Consider the following 12,365-nt stretch of genomic DNA (forward strand, 5'->3'; position numbering starts at 1 on the left):
CGTGGGTAAAAGTCCATCCATATGGGATCGGCCCAGAGCAAGGCCCCAAAGCCTGCTACAAGTCTAAAGCATCTTCCAGTGGGGACCCACAGAAAAGGGTCACAAACAACCAGACAAGCCCAGAAGGAAAAGAGCAAAATCAACATCAAGATAAAAGCTGCCATTGTCAACTCCCCACGGGTCTCACCCACATCTGTGTCACCCAGTCCAGGACCAAAAGACAAGCACAGTTTCTTCACGTGTCTCTAGGCTCCATGAGCCTCCTCCAGGTCTCCAGGCTCCATCCTGCTTCCTTCCTCAGTCTCTTCTGCAGCTTCTCCTCTTCCTGCTCAGCTCCACCCTCCCTTGGGTGGGGCAGGGAACCTCCCCCTTTCCTGGGGACAACCCTGTTACAATGGGGCCCCCAACCCTCCTCCTGCTGCTTCTCTCCAGGGCTCTGGCCCAGACAGACCCCTGGGCTGGAGAGTGCAGGGTGGAGGGAAAAGGCTTCTGCAGAGGAAGCTGCTGCCTTAGGCCCCTCTGTCACCCCTGTGGCGCCCCTCAGTCCTGGCCCCTTTCTGTCCCCCCCACTCTGCCTCCTCCTTTAGTCCCCCTGAGTCTTGCCCCATCTGGACCCGCTGCCCATGTTCAGTCTCTGGAGCTCCCTCTCTCCTGGACACTTTCTCCCCTGCCCCATCTCCCTGGGACTCAGGACCCGCCCCGGGAGGAGGGTCCGCCCAGCTTTCACCCCTCCCCGCCCCCAGGCTCCCCCTCTCTGAGGGTGTTAGAAATGGTGATGTCCCGCCCGGCCTCGGGGAGCCCCGGTGCATCGCGGGGGCTACGTGGACGACCCGCAGTTCGGGGGTTCGACAGCGACTCCCTGGGCCAGAGCGCGGAGCCGCGGGCCCCAGGGCGGGCGGGGCGGGAGGGTCGGGCGAGGAGACGCGGCTCCGCAGACACTCGGCGCGGAGGCTCCAAGCGCTCCTGGAGGCCCCGCGCGGCCGCCGCAGCCAGAGCCCGGCCGGGGAGCAGCGCGGGCCGGGGCGGGTCACCGCTCCCGCCCCACCCCCCGCCCCGAGTCTCGGGGCCCCGTGACCCCCGAGGCCGTGGCCCCTGCCAGGCCCCTTGACCGGGAAGAGCCCGCGGGACTTTCACCTTTAGGTTTTATTTAAGTTCAGGATTATTCAGGGCGGGAGATCGGGTGCGGGCGGAGACCACGGGGTGACTGAAGGCCGGGCTCAGGGTCTCCCACGGTCCAGAGGACTCTGGGCTGCGCCGCGGGGCCCGACGGCGCCTCCCCCGCGGGCACGACCAGCTCCCCACGACGGCGCCGGGGACGCGCCCTGGGCGGGGACCTGCGCGCCTGGACCCGGCGGGCCCGCGGCTCAGCTCCCCGGCGCGAGGGGGAGGGGGAAGGTCGGGCAGAGCAGGACGGGAGCAGCCTGGGGGGCGGGTGCGTGGAGGGGCCCCCAGACTCCTGGGGATGGGGAAGGAGGCGCCGCAGCTCAGAGGTGAGAGGGCTGGGGGGCCTTTGATCTCCCTGAGGCGCGCACCCCGCAGGGAAATGGAATCATGGTGAGGAAGCGCCCCCTTCTGGCCAGAGAGGGAGCTGTCGGCCACGTTTTCCAGCTCTGGGATGGAGACTGGCCAGGAGGCTCCTACTTTTTCTGAAGGACAGTTAAGGAATCCAGTTTCTCCTGAGAAAGAGGGGAGACCATCCCTGAAATCACCCTTCACTGGATCCTTTTGACCGGCAGCCATCTTAGGAGCAAAGAGTTTCTCTCTCGAGATCTTGTTTTTTGGTCAGAGAGCATTTTTGGAGATCTCACTCCTGCCTGTCTGTGTCATCACCCTCCACCCAAGTCAGCAACAAAATGCTCAGGGACCTGCATCCCACCCTGGGCTCTCACCTGCTATCCCCCCTCCCAGACCGGGCTGGTTTCTAGGGTTTGTGCTCCTCCCTCCAAGCATACTGTTCTGTCCACTGGAGGATGGTCACATGAGGCTGCTTCAGTGTCCGTGGAGGAAACACATGGCATGACATTTCTGATTCTTCCTACTCAGGCCCCCAATCGCCATATGTGACCCATCACCCCATGTCTGAGCATGAGGTCACTGTGAGGTGCTTCAAACGTGCAGATATCATCCTGACCTGGCAGCGAGATGGGGAGGACCTGGCCCAGGAAACGGAGCTCATGATGGGGTGGGGGGGAGGAATGGAAACTTCCAGAAGTGGGCAGCTGTGGAGGTGTCTTCTGGAGAGGAGCAGAGATACACATGCCATGTGCAGTATGAAGGGCTGATAGTACCCCGAGTCCTGAGATGAGGTTAGGAGGGGGATGTGGGCACACGGCTGACTCAGGGGCATCAGAAGCCCTTCTGGAGACCTTCAGAGGGTCAGACTGAGGCCTCAGGTTCAGGGTCTGACCTTCTCTTCCCTTCCAGTGCCACCTCCTCAGTTCTCCATCCTTGCCATGGTCCTCATTTCTGGCTTGGTTTTCTTTGTAGGTGTGCTCATTGCACACAAGGTGGTTTCATGTGTGAGAGGGTAGAAGAAGTGCTCAGGTAGGGAAGGCAATGGGGGATCTTGTCCACTAGGAGCTTTCATGTCCCAGGGAGAACTTGCCCTGCCTGGTTAATGGGAAGTACCATCCACACACACGGGTGTTGCTCAGAGGGCATTTGGTCCAGTCCCCCTTCATCTCCTTTCCTCATTTTTCCCAGTCCTGACCTGGGTCTTTACCTCACAGTTCTGGAAATTTCCCTGTTCTGCAGGATTAGAAGATTCCTTTTGGACTTCTGACCTGGCTGCTCCATGGTCTCACATGATGCTTCTTCCCACGGGAGGACAAGGAGGAAGCTACGCTCAGGCTGCAAGTAAGTGTGGTCAAGGGTTGGAGACCTGAGGCCCTGGGGACAGTGTAGATGGAGCCCATGGGGGAGTCACTCTCATCAGTTCCTCCCATGGTCTCATCTCTCACCAAATTTTGTTGTGTTCTCCCCCAGGCAGCCACAGTCCCAGTGCTCTGAAGTGTATGTCAGCCCCTAAAGGTGAGACCCTGGAGGACTGCAGTAGGGGTGGGGGTTGAGGCATGGAGGCTGGGACTAGGTGATGGGGATGCTTTCAGGAGGACATCTTGAAAATGCAGTGGACCATTGATAATGTTAACACTTAGGTAATTCACCTGAATTTCTTCATGATATTTTCTTTCACAGTGTGAGACAGCCTTGTATTGGCCTGAGTGTTACAGGATTTCTTTTTGCCCACGTTTTGTGGCTTTATGATCCCCTGGTTTCAACCAATTCACACCTGCGAGAATGGCCCATATTCAAAAGACGAGAAACAGTAGGTGCTGGCAAGGATATGGAAAAAAGGGGACAGTCCTACATTGTGTTTGGATATAGACTGAGCCAGCCCTTATGGAAACAGTACTGAGGTTTCTTTTTTTTTTTTAAAGATTTATTCATTTACACAAGAACAGGGGTACAGGCCAGATGTGCAGTAGGGTGAGAGGATTCACCACAGACAGAGGGGGGAACAGAACAGGCAGACTGATGAAATACACTGCTGAGGCGAGCAGCAGGCGCGACAGGAGAGGTCTGCCGCACCATGTGGGACCCTTGTTGGCCGGCCGTGATCAAACTGGCGCTGCAGAGGCCACAGACAGCTTCACAGCACGGCGTTCAACCGCCTGCGCCATGAGGGGAGGCCCAGTACTGAGGCTACTTAAAAGAGTAAATGTGGTTCTGCCATTGGTCCCAGCAATTCTACTGTGAGGATCCACTCACAGAGGATAAATACTCTCCTGTGAAGGGACCTGCACTCCCGTCACCACTGCAGCACTATTTACAGTAGCCAAGCGATGGACACCACCTAAATGCCCCAAACAGGTGGGAAATTAAGAAGAAGCTGGGATTACACGTATACATATATGTACATATACAGATGACTCCAAAGGAGATGAACGTTGGGGTTTGGGGGAGGGAACTGTCAGGGGTGAAGATGCCACCACATCCTAGCAGGGGCCAGAGTAGGGAAGAGGTCTTGCCCAACTCCTTATACCTCAAGCCCACCATGAGATATTTCTAAATCTCCTCCCCTTCTGCAGGTCCAATGCTTTTTCAGTCCTGCTCAGAAGCTGCTTCTCCATGGAACTGTATTTATTGAGGTGTTGTTCTGACACTCTTTACTCTGTGTGTGATTTGAATTAATCTATTCTGGGGCTTGATGTTAATTGACGTCCCATCATCTTATGTTGTGTGCCCTGTCTCTCCTATTACACACACACACACACACACATACACACACACACTCACGCACTCCACTCTCCTTGGGAACCAGATCCTCACTCAGCACTGGGGTTACTCTGACCCTCTGTCTCTGGTCCCCTCAGAGCCGCCCTCTCTGCAGTGTTTCTACTCAGTGGGGTCCAAGCAGCCCCAGAAGTCCCTGCACCTCCTGCCTCTGACCTTGTGGGAAACCAGCCCCTCACCCTGCGTGACAGTGAGGAGGTGAAAGCAAAGTCCTGATGTCAGTGACTGATGGAGGAGATAATTTACTTTTTTCTTTTCTTTTTCCCTTATTGTATTATTCAGTTGAGGTAACATTGGCTTACACACTGTATGTGTTCAGAGGCAAGGGTCACACCTCTTCAGATGTTTGTTACCACATCATACCCACCCTAACGGCACCCATAGTCTTCACCATAGTCCATTAGGCCTCCTCCTATTTTGTTTCCTCCTCTTACCCCCAGCCCATAGCTTCAATTCTGCAGTGATATATAGAGAGTATGTTTTGGTTTAGTTTCACCTGTCTCTGCTTTATTTCTTTATATTCCAGATATGAATGAAATCATCCAGTATGTAACTTTCTTCTTCAAACTTATTTCACTTAGCATAATCCCACCCATATCTATCCATGTTGTTGCAAATTCAGTATTCCATCTTTCTCACAGACGAACAGTATTCCACTGTGTATATAGGCTGTGTTCTTTATCCCCTCATCTGCCGTTGGGCACTTAGGTTGTCTCCATCGCTTGGTTATGATAGACAGCGCTGCAGTGACCATAGGAGGTGCATATTCCTTGGAATCAGTGTTTTTACTTTCTTTGGATAAATACCAAGAAATGGGATGCTTGACCTTGTGACAGGTCCATTTTGAGGAATCTTCGTTGTTGTTTTTTTTTTCCATAGGGGCAGGACCAATGTGCTATCCATAGAAAAGAGAGGTTCCATTTTACCGCCCCACCCAAGGAAAGGTGGAGCTGAGCAGGCATGAGAAGCTAAGGAAGAGGAAGAAGACGTGGAGTAAGATGAGGAAAGAAGACTGGAGCTGGTGCATGGAGCAGAGAGACGTGAAGAAGAAACCACACTTGCTCCTCACTTGGACGTGTGCCAGGAGTTGGGGACATGGAGACAGACACATGAAAGAGACAAAAATGTGGATGAGAGACCCATGGGTTCTGCCATCCGCCGCATCAACACAAAACATAGGAGACTTTAATGGGAAGGAACTTTAATAAAACTAGGAAACAATACAGGTAAGGCAAAGAGTCTAGTTTCTAAATGAAGCACCCAAAGTTACCCATCCCCTCGTGGGTAAAAGTCCATCCAAATGGGATTGGCCCAGAACAAGGCCCCAAAGCCTGCCACAAGTCTAAGGCATCTTCCAGTGGGGACCCTCAGAAAAGGGTCAGAAACAACCAGACAATCCCGGAAGGAAAAGAGCAAAATCAAAATGAAGATAAAAGCTGCCATTGTCACCTCCCCATGGGTCTCACCCACATCTTTGTCACCCAGTCCACGACCAAAAGACAAGCGCAGTTTCTTCACGTGTCTCTAGGCTCCATGTGCCTCCTCCAGATCTCCTGGCTCCATCCTGCTTCCTTCCTCAGTCTCTTCTGCAGCTTCTCCTCTTCCTGCTCAGCTTCACCCTTCCTTGGGTGGGGCAGGGAACCTCCCCCTTTCCTGGGGACCACCTGTTACACCCTCAGTGCCATCACACAGGGCATTGAAAAGAGGGACTGTCCCACTCTCCGGAGAGGGAGGGACCAGCCCAAAACACAGGCCAGGATGGGAGGACAGTCTTGATGGTCAGCTGCCTCTGACTATGGAGAACCTGGTGCAGGAGACCTTCTCTGAAGAAGCCCAGAGGTGAGACAGGAACCCCTGTTTAACTTTCTATATGGATAACCCTCGGGTGACCCTAGAAGTGGCAGACAAAAATACCATCTTTTTGAAAATAATGGGCCGCCATTTACTCTGCCTTGCTGCAATTCTTTAGACTGACCTAATGATTGGTTGTTCCCCTCACTAGTACTGATGGCCACACTGAGCCAGGACACTGTACAGCACTGCTTCCTTGCTCGCTACAAGGCCACATGTTTATGTTTTCATCTTGCTTTCCTAGCTTCCTCTATTAGGAGGGCATGGTGACTAAATTCCAAACTAACAGCCTAGGCAGCCACGATTGGCTCTCCCAGCTGCTTCTACACAAGACAGGAATAACACCAAAGCCCTAATTCTCACTGATGCTGCAATCCCTCCAGGTGTTTGGGACACTACAGTGCCAGGCCTAGGTGTCTTTGCCACCCCTCTTAGGGTGCAATTAAAGGAACCTCCTCTTTTCCTGATGGAACCACAACACCCCTCAAGCCAAAGCCTAACAATGCTCCTTGAATCCCCTAATCTCAGTGGTTATGTAACACCATGGAGTGCTGGGCTCACTCATTGGTTGGCCCTCCTTACTCTTAAATCCTTAAAACACAACTCCTGTCCTGGCTGTTTGTGGCAGACTGCCCTACCCATGCTGTCTCTTGACAAGTTCTGGGTATTGGGGGAGACTTGCAAGAAGAGGGGAGTTCCTGTGCTCCCCTGAAGAGGGAAGTTGTACTTCCCAGAAGAGGGGAGTTCTTGCACTTCCCAAGAAGATCTGAACTAGGGAGTCTCCATGGCAACGCCTGCCAATGCTCTCCTCTTTGTTCTTGGTTAATACTAAAGTAAGTTAGTTATTAATTGGCCTGTGAAAACTCTATTCGGACCTAGACGTTAATTGATTTATTGTTCTTACACTTGAATCATTATCAAAGAAAGTACAAAATGTTAAAAGTATAGTTAGGAAAGAAATGTTTAGTCCTGAGAACTATGGAGAACAAGCTGCCCTGAACCAGTTGTGCTTGGAAACCGGAGCCTAAGTGGGGGGGGGGGGGGGGGTTGCCGCAACAGTGCATTTCCTGGTGTATGTGAAAGGTCAACAGTTCACAGGTTGCATGGAGGTTAGTTATTTCTAGTTAAAAGTTAGACTTCTGTAGAATTAAAACAGTATTGATGAATTACTTTAGACCACTTTGAAGTAATTGATAAATAGGCTAGATGAATTGAGTGCTAGGGAATGGGTTGATTTTAGTAATAAAGCATAACAATGGACTCTCATGTCCACTCCGAAATTAGGAAAGCTTGACAGCATGATTGATTGTTACTGAACATGGTACTGTCTTAGACAATTGATTATGCAAGAAAATGAGTTGTACTCAGGAGAGTAATTGTCCCTGTTGTTTTTCTTTCTTTTTTTTTTTATAGAGGCATGTTTTATTTATTTACTTATTTGTTTGTTTGTTTTGCTTGTTTATACATGCACTGGGTACAGTAAGAAGCGTGGGAGGGTGAGAGAATCCACCAGAGCCAGAGCCGGGAGCAGAGCAGGCAGAAGGACCGAAGCACACTGCTGAGGGGAGCAGCGGGCGGCAGGAGAGGTCTGCGCGCCATGTGGGGCCCTCCTCCGGTGGCCGGGGAGCAGCCGGGGATCGAACTGGCGCCGCAGAGGCCATGGCAGCTTCTGGCAGCTTTGCAGCCCAGAGCTCAACTGCTGCGCCACCTGGGAGGCCCCCTGTTGTTTTTCTTAATCATATTAAAGAAGTGTCCTTTTGAGAGATCAAGAGGGTCTCTGCATGTTCATGAGAAAATATGTCATGATTGTCTCTGCTCTGCTTGGATGCTTATGCGGATGTCATCTCCCCTTAAGGTATAAAGACCTGCTGAGCCCCTCGGGAGGAGACACTTGCACCAGAGAGAGTGTCAGTGTCTCCTCACTACCTCGTCTCCCTCAATCCACTTCCCCTCAGCCCCCCAAGATTTCACCGACGTGTCCTCTCCTTTCGGAGGCCCCGGACATGCCATGTAGCTGGAGCTGGTCTCCAGAAGCTCTTCCCCCTTCTCATTCCCTTACTGAAACTTTTTTTTTTTTTCATTTTTCTCTTCACTCGTTCACTTTTTTAGATCAACCCAGGAGGGTCCAGCGGATGCCCCATTGAGCCCGCAAGGTCCTCTTCCTCCTCCCTGGCCCCCCGGGAGGCGGGGGTGCGGCAAGTATCGGATCTGGGGACCAGTCAGCGCATCCACGCGGCGGGGAGACGCTGCGAGAAAGTTCTCCCATGAAACAGGAGGGAGACACGGCGGCAGGTCCCTTGAGAACCTGGACACGCAAGATAAACCGGCGACGCGGCAAACGGCCCGGAGAGGAGAGTTGCAGGCACAGAGGCGGGGAGAGGCGAGCAGCAGACCCCGGCGCCTCCCCCACCATTAACTCCAGCGCGCCCCGCCCCGCAGAAGGGGGGGAAACCAGAACCGCCGCGGGACCCGCAGGACGCGAGCAGAAGGGAGGCGCTTCAGCGGCCACACCTGCGGCCAGGGGCGCTGTGGGGACCCGCCACGGCCGTGAGCCAAGGGCGCTGGGTCATAACAGACTCGGCGCCCCCAGAGCAAGGCGGGGACCCCGCGGAGACCCGCCAACAGCCAAGGGCAGCCGGGAGCGCGGGGAGCACCGGCGGGTGCGGCTGCCCAGGTCCCCGCCCGCGCCCTGGGGCTGTGGGGAGACGCGGAGCCGGCGCTGGGGTGAGTCTCCGAAGCGGGGTTCACCCCTGGTGGACCCAACTCCTGGTTAGGTCGCACAGCCCGTGCCTGCGGGGACAGACAGCAGCGCCCCCATCCCGGGTCAGGGGTGGGACAGGCCGGGCCAGTCTGGTCCTGGCGGCGGGGTCGGTGCCAACCGCAGGTCTCATCCAGGCTCAGCAGGAGTGAGATGCCCGCACAGCTGTTAGGGCGGAGGGATGGCGGTTTAGGAAGTTTAAAGTAAATGGAGCTTGATGTATTTGTTCCCGTGGGGGCAACTTGCTCTCTCGATTCCCACTTTTTGTTTAATAAGTTGTGTTTTAAGGAACCTATTGGCTCTTTTAACTGTAAAGAGTTATTAAGTACGTCCTGTAGGGTTACCAGGGACGCCAGGCACATGTGGAATATTCCAAACTAGCAGGAGGAGTTAGAGTTTTTTTTGTTTGTTTGTTTTAGTATGTTTACCAGTTTACCCTGTTTGGGCCGAGGCTTGAATTAATGCAGAATAGGTGTCTTTAAAGACGTGAATATAATGTCTATTTGTCAAATATAATTATGGTGGAGACTTGAGGCTTCTGTATTATTTCTGTTAGGGGGAAAGGATGTCTGAGCTAATTCCGTACAGGCTTTGTGGACTCAACCTCCACTCCAGACCAAAGCCATCAGGACATTGGGAAAGACAAATCCCAGCACCATCAAAGGGAAGGTGGCTGGGACCTGAGGGTGGAGTTGGGCAGCCAGGTTTAGTATAAAAACCAAACACGTGGGCCTTGGGGGGCTCCCTGTTGCTCGCCTCCTGGCTTCAGGGCCCTATTCTGAATTTTTAAATTTGGAAGTGGGCCTCCCTGGTGGCGCAGCAGTTGAGCGCTGGGTTGCGAAGCTGCCCGCAGCCTCTGCAGCGCAGGTTCAATCCCTGGCTGCTCCCCGGCCACCAGAGGAGGGTCCCACATGGCACGCAGACCTCTCCTGCCACCCACTGCTCCCCTCAGCAGTGTACTTCGGTCCTTCTGCCTGCTCTGCTCCCCACTCTGGTTCTGGTGAATTCTCTCACCCTCTCGTGCTTCTGACTGTGCCCAGTGCTTGTATAAATAAATTAAACTTATAAACAAATAAATAAATAAATAAATTTGAAAGTCTTGGTGGCTTGTTCTATTATCTATTACCAGGCACTATCCTAGAGAGATAAACTCCTACATTCTCAAATCACTGCTGCTGGCAACACTAGCATCTCTTTGAATCTAGTTGTATTGTTAAAAATTACTTTTGAACATAAATACCTGCATTATCAAAGGTCCCTCCTAGATGACAGCAGGAGGGTTTCCAGGCTTGAGGACCCCTAACCCTGAGAAGGGGTGAGTAGGAGTCACCGGATGACTGACCTTTCTTTCCCTCAGGTGGAAGGGGGTGCAGTTTCCACTCCCATAGCTGTGTCCTCAAGGACTTATTGCCCCTTATTTAAAACTGAGCCTAGAAAAATTGTATCACTATGCAATAGGGAGCAGAATTAGGATTATCTTGGTGTTTCCTTCGAGCTCATTTACTTTGCTGCATCGTGTTCTACAGCTATTTTTTGTTTTTGCTTTTTCAGTTAGTGAATCATTCTTCTTTATTTTTTCACTATGTAGAATTTCTCCCCTCAGTTGGGGTCATACAGTTTTTCTACCACCAACGCTCACACAGCCTCCTCCACCAGCCCCCCCCATTCTCTACTCTCCCCCTTTCCTTCTGCTTCTGCTCCTGTGTGTCAGGTCTAAGGTCTGATTTCTAGGGTCAGACTTACTGTGTGTCTTTGTCTGATCCTTTGTTTAGTGTCTCTAGATTCCACATATAAGTGACACAATCTGTATTTCCCTTTATCCTTCTGGCTCACTTTTAGAATCATCCTTTCCAGCTCCATCCATGTTGCTGCAAACGGCATGAGCTTTTCTTTTTTTTTGATCATTGATAAAATTCCATTGAGTACATGTGCCATGTCTTCTTGATCCACCCATAAGTACTTAGGAATTTAAGTTGCTTCCATATTGGAATCCCTGGATCACCTGGGAAGTCCATATTTCGTCTTTTGAGAAAAGACTTCCTTCCACAGGGGCGGGACCTGTCTACCAAGAGTGTGATAGGGCTCCTTCCCCTCCACACCCTCACCAGCACTTGTTTGTTGTTTTTTAAATATGAGCCATTCTCACAGGAGTATCTCACTGTGGTTTTGATCTGAATTTCCCGGGTTGATGATGAGCGTATTTCACATGTCACGAGCCATCTTCATGTCTTCTCTGGAGAAGTGCCCGTTTAGCTCTTCTGCCCATGTTCTGATTGAGTTGTTTGTTTTCTTCTGGTTGAGCTGCGCAAGTGCTCTGTAGGTCTTCTATGTCAATTCTTTGTCACATGTGTGCTGTGCCAATATTTTCTCCCATTCGGTGGGGTGCCTCTTTGTTTTGGCCACTGTCCCTCTCACTGTACAGAAGCTTTTTGGTTTGATGTAGTCCCGGTTGTTTATTTTCCCCTTTGTTTAATTTGAGGTTTACTTCATGGAGTGTTTTGCTTCGTTTTCTTCTATGTATTTTACGGTTTCAGATCTTACATCCAAGACTTTTATCTATTTTGAATTGTATGGTGTGAGCAAGTAGTCTAGTTTCATTCTTTTGCATGTGGCAGTCCAATATCCCCAGTATCAATACTGAAGAGGCATTCCTTCTTCCAGTGTTGATGCTTTGCTCCTTTGTCAAAGAGTAATTGTCAGGCCTCCCTGGTGGCGCAAGGGGTTAAGCACAGCACTATGAAGCAAGCCACAGCCTCTGCAGCACAAATTGGATCCCTGGCCAGCCAGGGATCAAATGCTTATCAAATGCTTTCTCAGCATATACCGATATGACCATGTGGTATTTCCTTTCCTTCCCTTTCCTTTTTTTTTTTTTTAAAGATTTATTTGTACAAGAGCTGGAGTACAGGCCAGAGGCACAAGAGGGTGAGAGAATTTACCAGAAACAGAGCAGGGAGCAGAACAGGCAGATGGACAGAAAACATTGCTGAGGGGAGCAGCAGAGAGGTCTGCCGCACCATGTGGGTATCTCCCTGGCCAGCCGGGAATTGAACTCATGCTGCAGAGGCTGTGGACAGCATCACAGTGCTGTGCTCAAGCCACTGCACCACCAGGAAGGTCCCTTTCCTTTTATTTTTTTTAAAGATTTATTTATTTATGCATACAAGAGCTGGGGTACAGGTCAGAGGTGTGGGAGGTGAGAGGATTCACTAGAGACAGAGTGAGAAATAGAACAGGCAGATTGACTGAAATACACTTTTTTTTATTTAGAGGCATGTTTTTATTTATTTGTTTGTTTGTTTGTTTGTTTTTGTTTATACAAGCACTGGGTAGTCAGAAGTGTGGGAGGGTGAGAGAATTCACCAGAGCCAGAACGGGGAGCAGAGCAGGCAGAAGGACTGAAGCACACTGCTGAGGGGAGCAGCGGGCAGCAGGAGAGGTCTGCGCGCCATGTGGGACCCTC

The 12,365-nt window shown here is 51.7% G+C and overlaps 2 long non-coding RNA genes across 4 annotated transcripts in view; both read left to right on the forward strand.

The window, feature by feature from the left end:
- The first annotated feature begins 2,751 nt into the window (after nucleotides 1-2,751).
- Nucleotides 2,752-5,594, forward strand: LOC129146406 (uncharacterized). Its single transcript, XR_008553088.1, has 3 exons — nucleotides 2,752-2,856; nucleotides 2,986-3,030; nucleotides 5,173-5,594. It is a non-coding gene; the product is annotated as an uncharacterized LOC129146406 (long non-coding RNA).
- A 2,638-nt stretch (nucleotides 5,595-8,232) lies between these two features.
- Nucleotides 8,233-12,365, forward strand: part of LOC119252011 (uncharacterized) — a 105,221-nt gene continuing 101,088 nt past the window's right edge. For 2 of the 3 annotated variants that reach the window (XR_008553081.1, XR_005126685.2), the window contains exon 1: nucleotides 8,234-8,868. This is a non-coding gene — a long non-coding RNA (uncharacterized LOC119252011). Of the gene's footprint in view, nucleotides 8,869-12,365 lie in introns of all 3 variants that reach the window. The other variant, XR_008553080.1, reaches the window with a different exon arrangement.

The sequence above is a fragment of the Talpa occidentalis genome, unplaced genomic scaffold, assembly GCF_014898055.3.
Source record: "Talpa occidentalis isolate TD23 unplaced genomic scaffold, MPIMG_talOcc4v2.1 talOcc4.2, whole genome shotgun sequence".
NCBI lineage: Eukaryota > Metazoa > Chordata > Mammalia > Eulipotyphla > Talpidae > Talpa > Talpa occidentalis.